Source organism: Amphibalanus amphitrite, unplaced genomic scaffold (genome assembly GCF_019059575.1).
Source record: "Amphibalanus amphitrite isolate SeventyFive unplaced genomic scaffold, NRLGWU_Aamphi_draft 001886F_arrow, whole genome shotgun sequence".
In the NCBI taxonomy this organism is placed as follows: Eukaryota; Metazoa; Arthropoda; class Thecostraca; order Balanomorpha; family Balanidae; genus Amphibalanus; species Amphibalanus amphitrite.
In genome coordinates this window covers 76,749-92,944 of record NW_024883379.1, presented here as the reverse complement: position 1 = coordinate 92,944, position 16,196 = coordinate 76,749, and the positions used below count along the sequence as shown (strand labels likewise).

The 16,196-nt window shown below is 45.7% G+C and overlaps 1 long non-coding RNA gene across 1 annotated transcript; it reads left to right on the top strand.

The window, feature by feature from the left end:
- The first annotated feature begins 3,548 nt into the window (after window positions 1–3,548).
- LOC122375649 lies at window positions 3,549–7,162 on the top strand. Its single transcript, XR_006255436.1, has 3 exons — window positions 3,549–3,645; window positions 3,943–4,130; window positions 6,671–7,162. It is a non-coding gene; the product is annotated as an uncharacterized LOC122375649 (long non-coding RNA).
- Window positions 7,163–16,196: the final 9,034 nt, after the last annotated feature.

Genomic DNA, 16,196 nt, shown 5'->3' with positions numbered 1-16,196 from the left:
CGAGCATCTGAGCAGACTTGAGTTCAGGAGAAATTATTAATAGGGAGGTGGAGATAATTCTTGCTAGATAAAAGGTAGGTATTAGCTGTCACTGGAATGACTCGTCAGGTGTTTCTATGACTCAGGTAATAACTCGTCTGGTGGCTCTATGACTCAGGTTGTGACTCGTCAGCTGTGTCAAACACTCAGGGAATGACTCGTTTGGTGGTTCCTCTATATTCAACCTTTTATGTATGCCTGACTTAACCACAGGTTGCATCTGTAAACATTACGCTAAACACTCAACGCAATACTCAAATCGCTCCCTCGCGTCTTCACATAACCGAATATACACGCTTAAAGACGAGACTTCCTAACACGCATCGACGCTAGACGTCAGATCTGTCGAAGACAATGAAACGCCGTTCCCACACGAGAGAGATAGAGCAATGGGAGGAGTGGGCAGAGTAAGTGAGTAGTCTCCCGGGACTTTGGAAAGACAATAGGGCCATTTATATGTTCAGAATATCGGGCAGGGATTTGTGTGGTCGATATATGAAATATGGCCGGCTCCACCGCGGTGGTGTTTTCATAAAACGGTGTAACTTGACTAGGAAACTGTCAGGTAGAGAATTTAGGAATGGCTGCGTTTCTCATTTATGCTCAGTTCTTTCTACATCACATGTAAATGCCGTAGACATTGTTCCCTTGATTGAACGTAATGTCGGTAATTATATCGCAATTTCCAAATACTCTAACCAGTAACATATTCTAAAAATGTTCCCGTTAACGCCCGTTCACAGCCCTTCCCCTCTGAATCTAGGTCAATGGTCGCAAACGGGCGCCGTCTCGGCAGTCGCCAGCTTCCAGGCAACTGCCGTGGAAACAGAGTAGAAAGAGAACATGGATAGAACAGCCACAAAACAAGGATGGAACAGACATGGCATAGAAATAGGGCAAGGAGCCATCAGTGGGAGGGTTGGAAAATAGAACATATGCGGAGGCTAGATAGCCAGAAAATTTAAAGAATATGAAAACAGACAATGCCAAATAGCAGGGGCGTCGACGCGTAAGGAAAACTGGTCCGACTTTTTCTCGGGGGGCCCCACCGGTGGGGGGGCCCCCGCGAAGGGCCCCGCGAAGGCGCAGCAGGGCCCCGCGAGCCGCAGCGGGGGGCCCCCGTTGCCGCAGCAGGGGCCCCCCGAGAGCCCCAACAAGGGCCCCCCGCGGCCGCAGAAGGGGACCCCGCGGGCCGCAGCAGGGCCCCGCGGTGTCTAGCAGGGCCCCAGAGGCGCAGCAGGGCCCCCGCGGTCTCTAGCAGGGCCCCCCGAGCCGCAGTAGGGCCCCCGCGGTCTGCAGCAGGGGCCCCCGCGAGCCACAGCAGGGCACCGCCTAGTCGAAAAAGTGGTCCGACTAGTCGGAAAAGTCGGACCGGTGTCGACGCCCCTGCCAAATAGAAATAGAATAGGACCAGAGCAAAAACGGAGCCCCGGAAGAACAGAAATTGAGCAAAGCCATTGGGAAAATATAACCGAGGAAACGGAACGTAGAAAGACACGGAACAGATGCAGAACAAGAGCAGTTTAGAAACCAAACTAAGAAAGAAAATGGATAGAGCAGCGACACAAGATAAAGAACTAAAGCTGATCAGAAACGTAGAAAAGCGTCACTCTCACGATTAGAAGCGAGTCGGTCTGGGCAGGCACGCGGCTGGGATAGTCGAGCACTACGGACTGGGGAGATCCGTTAAATTGAAACGCCGGCTGCTTCCCAAAGGCATCAGCTGAATTTTACGATCGCTTCCAGATTCGACTAGAAAAATGCTGAATCAGTCGCATGGTTTGAGCTATTCGAAATAATTTAGCCGTCTTTTTTTAATATCGTCATGCATATTTCATTGTGGTTTGATTTAGCAGGCGAATTACAGATTTCAGTTGGAAAGAAATGAATTGTTTTATTAGTTTTGTTATAGATGATAAAATGACGAAATATTCGCTGCCGGTCCCAGTCCAGATGATATGTTCAAGCTGAGAGAGGGGAGACCTGTAGAAAATGGGTCACATCCATGGCCCTTGGGCCTGCATAAGTAAATGAAATATTTTTTCTTTTAAATGTTAAAGTTTTTTAGAACTTTTCTTTTCGAAAGCATACGTGCTGTTCATGGATATTTTGTCAAACAATTATCACTTACAGAAACACTTTGGATAAATACACTTGCTATGCAGTGGATAATGACAGCAAAAAGCCGTAAAGGAAATGGACAGCGTATTGTTACGCAAACGTTTCTTATAGGTATCTTGACGCAAACCACGGTTGCAGATTGTTAAAATAATAATCGAAATCAAAAGGATCGGTCACGTTCCCAACTACCCAACCCGTGGCAGAGAATTCGCAGCGATTGTAGCCAGTTTTATCGTCTCTACAACCCCCTCTATCATGCAGCATTCACGCTATCTAAACGCACTCCTATTTTCTGTCCTCTCAATCATCGATTTTATTTCTGATCTGAAGCACAACATTCGTCTCGACAGACCCGGACTAGAAAACCCTCGAGGCTACAGAAAATCCATCATAATTTCCATGCCATTTTAGGCATTCTTGCATGTCGAGATCCATTTTGTGAAACAAACGCAGGGAAGGGGAGACGTTTAGATATAATTGACATAAAGATGCATGACGGATTGCAACGAAGCGTGAGAAATGGTAGAATGCATCTTCATCATGCAAAATGAAGCTAGGAGACGAATGAGACTGACAGTAATAAGAAACTTCAAGTTCTTCCCCTAGAACAGAGAACTTCCCCCTTCAAGTTCTCTGTTTCCCCCTGAAACAGAGTATACTCTGTTTCAAGGATGATGGCCTTAGGATGCTTCTTACAGCTTTTTAAGTGCAGAAATAGCGAAACCAGTTATAAACATTCATCGGAATTCGGAACTCTTTCTACTCCTTCCTGTGGAAAGATTTTTCTCGTCCAATGGCCAATGTTTCTGAGCAATGGCTTTTGGTCTTCGTTTGTATGGGTATAGATTGTACAAAAGCCTTCCTCATCCAAAAGCGTATGATTCCTTTGCATATGTAGTTTTTTTTTAAATTTTGCATGCCGGTTGCACTGAGGCATACCGGGGAGGAGAACATATGTAGGGATTTGTCTCATCCATAAACATTCCTGAACAACAACAATAATTCGTCTTTACATCATACACCGATCTCATAATTACCAGCGCATGCCCTTGACCCCGTAAGATACTTCATACCACAAAGAAACCTCATATCACAAAAAAAAAATCCGACAAATCTACCACGAAACTCTCAACTAACTCCCAAACTATCCAAACTTACAACAAACTCACCAATCTTACCACAATAACTCGCCTCACCAAACTCCTTGATGTCTGAGATGATCGCAAGATGTGGTGGCTATGACTATTTTACCCGATAATTTGCTCTTCCCCCGAAGGATTCGAGTATATCGCTCACGTATTACAGGTTCCCCAAACACCACTTTTTTATTGACCGGTGATTGTGTGTTGTGTAGCTTACAGGAGACTCCGTTCTTGTATTACAGGTTCGGCATACATTGCCCACGGTTTCCAAGTACTCAGGACGTACCTGTCCAATCGAAACTGGTACACTTCAACATTGTTCCCTCTGCATACGCTGTGTCAGGTACGGGTATATTATGTCAGTGACATTTGTCAAGATTGTGTTTCAGGCATGCGCTATTTCAAGCGCACCTATGTTGTCAAAACGGTGTTTCAAAGTCTCATTTTTTAGTTTAAATCGCCATTAGATCTGCTTTGGTAAGCATCACCAGGCAAATAGAAAACGAAAGAGCTATTTTAGATAAATTTTATAAGAAGAAAATCCGTTAAATCACATCGACACAAAAAAACGCACCACCAACTAATCTCCACAAATCCCCGGCTCGGATTCGAACTCACGACCTTTCTCTTACTTCGCCAGGTGTCAGCAGCCAACCAGGGCGCTCTGGAGCACTACACCTGCCAATGTGTGCTACCAATCAACTTGTTCAACGAGAAAATATTCGGAGTCTTGTGGTTTTACGTTGCAGCTCTGCTACCATTAACTGTTTATAGCACGCTGATTTGGCTGTTCAGATCATCCCAAACGTCACGGAGGAGTTTTGTGAGGTGAGCTATTGTGGTAAGATTGGTGAGTTTGTTGTGAGTTTGAATAGTATGGGAGTTGAAAATGAGGTTTATTTGTGGTGCGAATAATCTTTGGGAGTCAAGGGAATGCGTTAGTGACTATGAGATCGGATTTCCGGGATTTTTTTTTTTTTTTTTTTTTGTATGGTCGTGGGCTTAAGTGGCAAGTATAATTATATATGATGTTTCTGGTACGGGGACCCGCAGTTGCTACTGTACAGCGACCCTGAGTAAATTGTCCCAGCGCCCTCACAGGGAACAACGATAAGCTGTCAGAGGGCACGCACAGAAAACCTCAACTGCTCTTGTACAGTCTGTCTTAAAAGTACCGCGCAAAGTGACGGTGGATCCATCAAGCCTGACCGAGAAAGGGCCTGTTTTAATTTAAAAGTCACCGACCAATTGACCTAGGGAATGGACAAGGATGCCAATTGCTTCGGTGACCCAAATTTAGCAGGCCCTTGCTCACTCAGGCTCGATGGATCCACCGTCACTTTGCGCGGTGCTTTTAAGACAGACTGTACATACAGGGACCGGCAGTCGATATCAATGCTATCGGTTGTTACTGGACAGGATAGACGGCTATAGTTGGGGTTCGTGTACAGAAGCAACTGCGGGTCCCCGTACATAACCTAGGTTACTGCTGATCAAATTTAAGTTTTACTGTGCACTGGTATATTTATTTGCGTTACATTTCCCTAGCCTGACCATCTATCACCTGTATTTGTCCCAATTTATGAAAAATCCTCACTAACGACTATCTTATCGACTTAAGCACATTCTTCTCACTTCAATGCCTTCCTGTCCTGCCCACACCGAACAAAGTGCCGCATTTGCCGCAGAACCACTTATCTGACCCCAAAACCCTCAACTTCTCCCGCCATACATCAGCCTAATCCCCAAACGCTTAACATCAGCTCTAGTCTAATGACCTGACCATAATACGCCGCAATATTAAACTGGCTGTGAAATTGGCGATCTAATTCGTTTTGAAAGGCGTAAAATGGCACTGGGGATCAGCCGACGGTCATTGAGACACAATGGAAATGACCCAAATGACGTCATTGGAAACAATGGGAAGGGCCTGCGGTGGCGTCATTGGGAAGCGGAAATTTGGAAGGAACTGGTTGGACAGAGCTAAAGACCTTTGTTAGTGTTTTGACGTGCACATATGATCAGATATTTTAGCTTTTGCTGTTGTTATTGAAGTAAATGAATGCTGAAGAATCGTTTGTATGTGAAAAGCAAGATAATAGTTGATTTGATAAATGCACAAACATGTGTTTTCATAGTCATTTGAAGAGTTGAATAACTGATCATCTTGCATAGGATTGATTTTCCTACAGACAAAACAGTTATGGATAGACTACTTTCATAAAACGTAGATCTAGGGGCTAGTTGACATTTTCATCTCATCCTTTCCTCCGGAGTACGATATTGAGTTGCATCGAACAGCAATTCCTAGTGGGTTAGTCGAGCAGTATATCTCAATTAATTTAGCCAATTATCTGCTGAGCGGAAAATATACGGCCCAAACCTGACCAGTTGTAGGCCAAGTGTTGTCGTCCTCATCGCATGGGACAAACAACTTTACAATAGATTACGATAGAAATAAACCTAAACAAGGATAAAAAGATCGCATGCTCAAAGATACCATTGCTTGCCTACAACAAGGATGAATAGGTTGGTTTCTCAGCCACATTGACCACATTTGACAAAGTTGATTTTATCTTACCTCGAATCATTTCTCCAAATCATGACCTCATTAATTGGATAGTATAAAGACATATCATTGTCATAACAGTTTCCTTTTTGTCCCCCTTCCTAAAAAAAATCGTTTTCATCCCTTTTGTATCACCTCAAATAGGTACCATTGCGCTTAGCGAGCCTATGCTAAAATCGCGTGAGAAGTGTGCAGGCTGCAATGTTTGCTGTGACCGCTAGAGGCTGTGTAATGACTTTCAGTTTCACCCAGCGCCGTTGTGGCTTACCACCGCGTGACTCATTCTCGCTAGACTCTAGAAAGTGATCATATGGTGTATCTTTTGGTACGAAACGGGCTGTCTCGGGAAAATTACGGGGCGAAAGCGTTTCGTTTCTGACAGGGGAGAGACCACAGGTGACGTGAAAAGGTCTTACCTGACCTGACCTCAACTGACCAGATATTTGTTAGCACCATACACTCATATGCAGCTGTTTGGATGAAATGTCACATTATAGCTCTGGCCTTGATTCGTCTGATCTGGGACCTTGTGACTCTAAGTGACCTCACCTGGCCTAGCATGACCACACTTTGCCACAGGCTGTATCTCTGGCGAAATGGTCAAGGGGACGACCAACGTCGACTAGTCTGCTTTCATTTGCCCTGACCTGACCCAACCTTCACAGTCACGGAAGCACAGTTACTGAAGAGCGCAGTTTGGCCTTCTCATGTCAGACTGCCCATACCCGCCTTGCTCCAACTCTCCCTGCCCTGAGCTAACCTTCTCTGACCTCAACTGACCTGACCTGACCTCCTCCAGGTATTACCTGTGGCGGACAGGCCGTATGGAGGGTGAGCGTCTTGATCGGACGTGTCGTAACCTCCTCACCTATCTCGGCTACGATGGTCTACTAATTCTGCGACTCATCGAACTCAATCACGGAACTGCAATCCTTACTCTCATCGTCGACAAACTCACCGAGTTTCATGACCTTCTCGAGGTCACAAGAAGGCCCGAAGAAGGAGTTTACACCGCTTCTTCGTATCTTTCGCTGTCGACTACGAGGCTTCTGAGCTATTCCGGTCAGCGAAATCTAGTAGCGGATGTGTGTAATGTGAGCCCGGAAGGTCATCGAGCCTGGGGTGGAAGGTCAAGGTGTGACCTGACCAGGTCAAGGTCAGACCTGGGGATTGGAGATCAGAGTCCGGAAGGAGGAAGAGTGGAGCCGCCGAGGAAGAGAGGAGGAATGAGAGCAGGGAGTAGGATGAATAAGAGGAAGAGCTTTATGTTCTTCAGATGAAAAGGTTGGCGTTGATCAGGTGATGCAGCTGAAGCACTGAAAATCTCTATGTTCAACCATTAACAAAAAAAAACGATTTTTTCTCCCCTTTTAGCAATAAGGTCTGCTCTATTTATGAGTTGTGTATTTGCCTTTATATTGGAGAACTTCGTCATCTTTCTCTGGAATCTTTTTTATGCTGCTCTTGCTTTGAAGACCTGGATGCCTTTGCGAGAAATTCAGTTTTTCTTCATTTTCATGGTTATTTTTGTTTAAATTGTCTCAGAGCCTTATATTATTGATAAAGAACGCATGCTTCAAACATGACAAGGTTGGACGTTCTTGTCTGGAAGATGAAACGGAGCGCGAAGCACGCAAAGATAAATCCAGCGAGTGCAATAAGCTCGACGAGCGAGAGTTTGAGAAACGTTGCTAGATCTCACAAGATCTCACAGACGTTCTACTGCCGAATAGTGACATTTTAGAGTATTCTAGTGACATGAGAATTGTTTAGCGCTGCTTCCGTAGCTAAAAACCACAGACTGATTAGTGGTCAGCTCAGTGCATTTAGTGAAAAGTCGCAGAACACTAGTAAAAAGTGTCAAAGTAGGACGACAGTGCATATGCTCGGAATGCCAAAACGCAATAATGAGGTGTGAAATGGCCAAGGTGGCCTGCCTTCACTCTACCATCCGCTTACCAGATGTGCCAAGGTCTGTCGGATGCTGCAGATGTGAAAGGTGTGCTGGTGTCAGATGTGCCAAGGTATATCTATTGATGCCAAGGTCTGTCGATTGCCAGATGCGACAAGGTTTGTCGACTGCCAGATAAGCCAAGTCCTGTTGGTGGCCAGGTGTGGAAAGTTGTGTCCATTGCTAACTATGCTAAGGCAACTTGTTTGCCAGATCTGCCAAGGTCTGCGCGTTACGTCTTTTGGCAAGGTATGTCGGCCGCCAGATATGCCCAGACCCCTTGAATGACAAATGTGTCACCTTGCTGGGCGACATGGCCAGTTGGTATCGGATGCGTTGATGCCAAAGAGTATTCGCCAGTGTGTGCGTTACGAAAAGTGTCGTTTACCACATGTCAAAGCCACTGGCAAAATATGCCAAATGTCTCAGCGGCTGGCGTTATCTGCCTATGTCTGTTGCCACATGCCGGTTGTAGCTTTGTCGGGTTTTGCCAGTTACTAGGCGAGTCAGTTGCCAGATATGCGAAAGCATGTCGGTTGTCAAAAGCGTCAGTTGCAAGCTTACTTTGCGAAACTCTAAGCTGCCGTACAGTATGTATGTTCTAGCTAAAATGTAATTATCTTTATCCCGCGCACCGACGGGGGTCTGCGCCAACTTAGTACCGACGGGGGGGGGCGGATGACCGCCCCCCCCTGAGATCTCGAGAACGAAGCAAGATAGCGACAAGCGGTAAACGGCATCGGATACGCACGGACAAGGTCTACAATTTTTACTAAGGTCATTTTCAGGTCAGGTCAAAGATGACGTCACAGGGGTCGAAAAAGTCAAAATGGCGGCGCTAGATATGGAGAGAGTTTTTCTCGAATAACTTTCGAAGTAGTCAAGATAGGAACAAACTAAGGGCATCATCGTGATCCTCTCGTCAATCCGCATCGAATGATATATATGTTGACCTCGAAAGGTCAAGGTCAAAGGTTGACCTCAGGTCACGTGACCTCGAGGTCATCATGTATATCATTCGATGCGTCTTGACGAGCTGAACACAATGAGACCATCCGCGCGGCTGTATCTTGTTCCTGTAAGGAGTTATTGGCAAAAAAACCTTTGGTGACCTTTGATGACGTCACATGACCTTACAGCTGCCCAACAGCAAAACAGACCTCAAGGTAGTGAAGGTTGATCGTATGTGAAGTCATGTATGGTATATGGGGCCATTCCGACCCGTTTTAGTGGTAAAAACAGGGAGTTGATTTTTCCCCCATTGACTTATAATGGGGAGGTCGCGAAATTGACCTGACCTTAGGTCACCGACATCAAAATTCCGAGATATACAAATTGTAGCTACTAATGACCTAATAACATCCTGCGACTTTCAAAGGCCTCCGACATCTACTGTAGCTCTGGCACGGTGACAAAGTTGCAAAAAAGTGACTTGAGGTTGGGTCATTCAAAGTGACCTGGTGACCTGACCTTTAAAGTTAGGAGGTTCAAACTTGCACACCATGTGTAAAATTGATGAGAGAATAGTCATACCAAATTTCGCGGCGCTACGCGCCGCAGTTTTCCCGCTATCCGCGAAAAACCTCAGGGGGGGGGGGCGGATATCCTCCCCCCCCCCCGTCGGTGCGCGGGTTATCATTGGGTCTCTAGCTTCGCGATATCATACGCTCTTTCTTCTTTCTACTTTTGAAAAAAAAAACTTGCATTTATGACACATTTTATTACTATTGAGTGACTCATGTGGTGTTTCGCCATTACCAGCCGTAAAGGCTTTCACAGCAATAAGAAAATACAAATCAGATGCAATGAATAAGTACAGAAAACGCCACAGAATACAAATGCAGCCAGCTAGATTTGGTTCATAGTTTAAAAAAATACATGAACGGTTTCATAAATTGCTCTAATAAAGATCGAATGTAGTGGATTCGAAAAAAGAGTCAAAATGTCGATTGTGTAGAAGGTAACTTCAACCGTAGAGTAGCAGTACTGGTTTGAGAACACGTTATTAGAAGCTGCCTTAGACAGTTATAGTAAGACTTTAATTCACGTTGGATTTAAGGCAATAATTTGGATTACATATATGGAAAGAACGAACAGCAATACGAGTAGTAAGTATGTGAACAATTCCATAGAATATCATTGTGATGTGCATGTTGTCAATCATTCCCCGAGTGAAAGATAATGAAAAGTTTTTTTTTTCTTGACAGGATGACTTCTGTAGCACTTCTGTGTATCGTGTCCTATCAATGACGGATTCAGAAGGGCGCTAACGAACGCTGCATGGTATATATCGCCTAAAAACGATCTCGGAGTTATGTAACTCATACGATTTCGTGTTAACCTGCGTAGCTGCGGGGTCATTTGCCCCTCGCGACAAATAAATTCTGAATCCGTCAATGAATCTCATATCTATCGTGGTTGTTTGTTTATTAATAATTTAAGTGTGATGTGTTTAGTGTCGTTGCTGTTATTATGTCGACAATATTTGTTTCTGTTCGGTGTTTTGGTGTTATACCATGTGGTTTCCCGAAGTAATGAGGTTATAAATAAAGCGCGCAGAGAGGGTGTGATCTGATCCTGAAATTCTCTAAGAAGAGACACCAGCAGCGTGCTCGTATCACACGGAATCCATCGTTCTACCCACTGACCTTCGGGACCGGCTTACAACACATGAACATTGACCACATTTACATCAAATCACCAGCTCTGCGAAACTGTGACTCGAACGCCGCCGTTATAAAAAAAAAAAACTGAACAAATATGCTCCGTTCCTGAGTTGCCGTGATTGAAGTCTTTTTTATAACGATATTTATTTTTACAAAGAAGCACTAACACGCAACATGATAAGAAAATTCGCCTTTTCACGTTTCTCATCATTCCCAATATACCCGCTGACCGTGCTTCACATTACACCCGGTGAATTTCCTGGTAAAACCCCTTTATAGGTCGTAAATAGGCCGCGATAAGCTCCAGTCGTAGTTATAATTGCTCCCATTGGAATGCAAATGTTGTCATAACTGGCCGCTTATGGCTGGTCTGGCTAACCCTGGTTTTCGTTTGGTCCGGGACTATGTATATTTGCATCACGGCTGAGGGAATTGGATCGCTGATTTTAGTTAGCTTTGAAGGAATTGTCACAAAGAATGAACATAAAATGATATGTAATTTTGTTGCAGATACTAGAAATAACAATTGAAGCACAGCTATAGCACAATCAGAGACAAAACGATACAGGGTAGATGCATCACATAGAAACATAATAGGGGAAACATAAGGTGAAAAATCGAACGGCATTACAGAAACTGAGCAACAAAAATAGCAGGGGAGGCAAAACAATATTTCAACAGGACACACACACTTTATGCCCACACAGTGTAATAAGTCAAAGCGGAAGCCGGTGATGTGGAAGAAATCTCACGCCGTTGCGCCGGTTTCCCACCACAAAGAAAGTATGTCCTCTGCAAACATTGCGCTAGCTCTCCTATTATTTGTGTTGATAGGGTGTATGAAATTCAATAAATAAAACTAAATCTTCAATATTAATTTCACACTCATAAAGTATTTGTTTAACCTTTTATTCCACAGGAAAACAAAAGGTAGGTAATATATGCATTGCTCTAAATCAATGCTTGATGTAGGTACCTTGACTCACTAAAAGATACGATAAATCACTCCGAAAAAAAAATACAATGATAGAAACACCCCAACGAGACAACTCCCGTGTTATTTCCACTCAATCAGTCCACCCATCAGCCTCTAATCACATCTTTCAATACACACGATATAATAACTCAACGCGGAAACCAGTAATCCGAAAGAATCCCACACACGTTGCACCAGATTCACACCATAAAGTAACGGGTCCCAAAATGGAATCATTGCAAGATGCCATTCTCTGCAGTGCGAGCCGGAGGCAGTTCCGAAGGTTAGCCGATAGGCGGTAACCACCATTACTTTCACACGTGAGCTGGCAACGCAAGAATGGTGTTTATGGCACCTTGGCATGAATCAGGGAAGGATAACCGAAGGTTTGTTGTCGATAGTTAAAACACTATTCTTTAGAATTGTGTTTTTCTATTGAAAAACAAATCTGAGTTCCCTGACAATTTGGCAAAGCTGCCTGAGATCAGTACAACTTGATGCTCGAGAAAACGGCTGTTCCAAAAAAAAAATCTGATTTTTTCAGGATTTCTAGTGGGCCAGGTGATCTACGTTCTAGTATGGGTCTCCCCTCCGCGGACCATCTGGTGCACGTGCCACGTGACTTTGAAAATTCCCGTGTTAACCCGCGCCCCGTAGGGCTACCGGCGGACCCTACCACCCGTAGGGGGGGGGCCGTTTCGGCCCCCCCCCCCTAAGATCTCGGAAAGTTACCGGCCGATTTTCAAAATTCAAACGGCGTTCGATAGCCCCACCCGGGAACTACCTTGTGACCAAATTTCATTGACCTAGGTCAAACTGATGACGTCACAGGTCAGGTCAAAGGTCAGATTTTCACCGTTCACAGGCAATTCAAGAAATGTGCTGTGAAAGCGAGTAAATTGGTAATTTATTGAAAACCATCGATGGTACATTGTTCGTCAAACACATACTTTGCTATCTGAGGTCACTGATACCAGGTCAAGTCACAGCGAGGTCAGGTCACCGGGGGTCACAATATGAATGTGTCGTGTGATACATGTTTTATGGTCCATTTTACATGACAAATGCGATTATGTGGGTTAGGCAGCCTTTGGGGCCAGCCTAGGTCACGTTTTGGTGAAGGTCAGGTCAAGGTCAGGTCAAATTAGGTCAAATTTCGAAGGCGGCCCTGGTGGCGCAGTCGGTTAAGGCGTCGACCCGCGGTGCGGGCGGTGCCGGATTCGGGTTCGATTCCCGGTTCCGCCCGTTCCGCGGGCGTCGTCCCCGGCTGTGTCACCAGGTGTGGGATAGGCTCCCACTTCAGCCGTAGCCTGGGGGGTGGGGGAACAAGGGCCAGGAGGAGGAGGAGCCCTCCTGTAAATGGGCCACAAGTGCCCGTTGGAGGGAGGCCTGAATAAAAAAGAAAGTTGATATTTTTGCATAAAATGGGTATCGATTCGATGCAGCTCGTCACGGGGAGTCTAATGGGGGTCTTCGTTTTGCTCTACGAGTTCTAGAATTGCCAAAAATTGAGTTTGAAAATTTGATGTCATCATTTTTGAACAGTTTTTTCGCTATAACTTGGCCAAAAAACGAAGTACCTATCTGAAATTTGGTATGTGGATAGAAGACGGTAGGCACTATCACATATATTCCGGTTTTTTCGAAACTCAAAAAACTTTTTGGATTTTTTGGCGAATATATCCAAAAAAATGCTTTTTTGATTTTTGGGGGTCAAAACTCAAAAATTTCAAAAATTCGAGATAGCAGTTTTGTAGCCCTGTCAAATCTACACCTTTTATGTCTTGATCATTTTTCTGTATCTTCAAAGCTGTAGTCCTGACAGGTCTTCTCGCGAAGGTCTTTTTTCGGTCGAAAATGACAGAACATGACGTCACTCTGACGTCATTTGTGGCCAACCTATCATAGCCTCTGGAGAAATTTTTGGTCACAATGTGTAAAATTGATGCCCGGAGGGGTCCTGAAAGTTTGGTGGCGATATCTCCAGCCGTTTAGGAGATATCGACCGAAAAGGACAGGGGGGGCCGTTTCGCCCCCCCCCCCCCTACGGGGCGCGGGTTAAGCCAATGGGCAAAATGAAAAAATGCCTTCCACGGCAGATTGCTCGAAAACGATCCAAACGACCCCCCGTTTTCTTCCATGCGGATCAACCACCATTCGGTGCACTACCCATGGGTATGTCGCAAAGTGGCCGGAAAAGTCCAGAACCACGTGCCACGTGCCGTTGAAAATGACCCTGCACACCGGAAATTGGGACTTTTGGTCATTTCGGCGCACCCATGATGCATACTATGGCGTGGGTGACCAAACAATGGGTGTCATCCGGTCGGCAACTGTTTAAGGTGTCGTCCAGTGGGTCAAAGTGGTGGTTTCAAACTTTTGGGAATTGGGATCCACCATTCTGGGGATTCTTTTTGACAATATACTTCGTTTCTTGGCGCAATGTTCATTCCACCCAGCCGGTCGTCAATGCGTTAGCTGACCCAAATGACGATTGACCTGAAGGAAGTTGGGGGCGAGGAACGCGCACGTGCCATCCGTTTTTTACTCGGGCGCTTTCATCTAGGAGATTTTTGCAAATATCTTTTTGATTTGCGAAAATGGCCAACCTAACGGTATGCCAGTCGTTGATAAATTATTATCTTGCTGCGGCCGGGCGCTTATTTGCGGTGTTTGCGTTTGGCGGCTGGCGGGCAACTTTTAGTCGTTTTCGGTTAGCAGTTAGCGTCGGTGCGGTGCGGGCGGTTTTATTTTTTCGGCGTTTCGACGTTTTTTTTGTGTGGTTTGCGGCGGTCGGGCGATTTTTTTTCGCCGTTTGCGTTGGCGTTTCGGGCGTGCGTTTTGCACGTTTTGCGGTGTTTCGTTTTGCGGCGGGCGGGCGTTTTGTGTTTTTTTGCGGTGTTTGTCTTTTGCGGCGGGCGGGCGGGCGGTTGATGCGGGCGGTTTTCTTTTTTTGCGTCGTTTGCGGTGTTAATTTTGTTTGCGGTTGGCTGCCACTTTTTTGTTTTTTTGCGGTGTTTGCTTTTGGCGGGGGGCGGGCGATTTTTAGGCGTTTTCGTTTGGCGGTTAGCGGTCGTGCGATACGGGCGGTTTTATTGTTTTGCGGCGTTTTTGCGTATTTTTTATTTGCGGTTTGCGGCGGGCGGGCGTTTATTTATTTTTTTGCAACCTTTGCGTTGGCGTTTCGGGCGTGCGTTTTGCGCGTTTTGCGGTGTTGGCGTTTTGCGGCGGGCGGGCGTTTTTCACAATTCAAAGTCCAAACCTTCGGGCCACAGCGCTCCTCGGAAAGCGCTGCCCTCGAGTATGATTCATCGACTAGGGCGCGGTAGAGGGGATGAATAAGCATAAGGTGGAATTATATTTTGACGCTTTTGGAATGCTCACGTGGTCCGTTATGTAGGCCGGAGAGGCTTTGCTATTTTATAGTTAGTGGTTCATTGACTAAATATGAATAACAGTACATTCATCCATAGGCATGCCGTATAGTGAATATAATCATGGATAAAAAAGCCGAGATGAATAGACCAACAATAATGGGACATCAATGTGACCAGATGCCCATCCTTGCCATAGGTATGTATGTGGATATCGAAGCCATCTTGTCAATGCATTAGCTTACAGGCGATGAGCTTGAATGATTTAGTATAACCATACTTTAGAAGGTACTAGAGGGACAGCATTACGCGCAGCGTAATAAATCAATTTTCATTAAAATCGGCCCAGTAGCGGCCGAGTTATTGCCAGAATAAATTTGGCGTCTCCTCCTGGCCGGTGGTGCCCTGTTCCGGTATTCATTGCCAAAGGTCCGTGACCTGCCGGCTCTGATTTCGCTCAGTTTTGAAAGCGAAGAAACTGAGCCTAAGGCGCGTGCTCACTGCTCGGCGCCGGCCGCAGCCCAAAATTCCGCAAAGATGCGCCCGCCACGTGCAAACCACCAAACCCACCCCCTCCAAAATTTAATGCGACAAACAGATGCACGCGTCCGACTTGCGTCGAAAATTTCACCCCCGTAGCCCGCACCGTTCCGGAGCAATAGCCCGCCAAGCGTGACTGACGCGTTACATACATACATACATACATACGTACAGACATTTTGATTTTTATATATGTAACTAGAGGGACAGCATTACGCGCAGCGTAATAAATCAATTTTCATTAATGAATCTACCCAGTAGCGGCCGAGTTATGGCCAGAATAAATTTGGCGTCTCCTCCTGGCCGGCGGTGCTCTGTTCCGGTATTCATTGTCAAAGGTCAGTGACCTGCCGGCTCTGATTTCACCCAGTTTTGCAGCGAAGAAACTGAGCCTAAGGCGCGTGCTCTCTGCTCGGCGCCGGCCGCGGCCCAAAATTCCGCAAAGATGCGCCCGCCACGTGCAAACCACCGAACCCACCCCCACCAAAATTTAATACGACAAACAGATGCACGCGTCCGACTTGCGTCGAAAATTTCACCCCCGTAGCCCGCACCGTTCCGGAGCAATAGCCCGCCAAGCGTGACTGACGCGTTACATACATACATACATACATACATACAGACGTTTTGATTTTTATATAAGTGACTAGAGGGACAGCATTACGCGCAGCGTAATATAAATCAAGTTTCATTGAAATCGGCCCAGTAGCGGCTGAGTTATTGCCAGAATAAATTTGGTGACTCCTCTTGGCCGGCGGTGCTCTGTTCCGGTATTCATTGCCAAAGGTCAACGACCTTCCGGCTCTGATTTCGCTCAG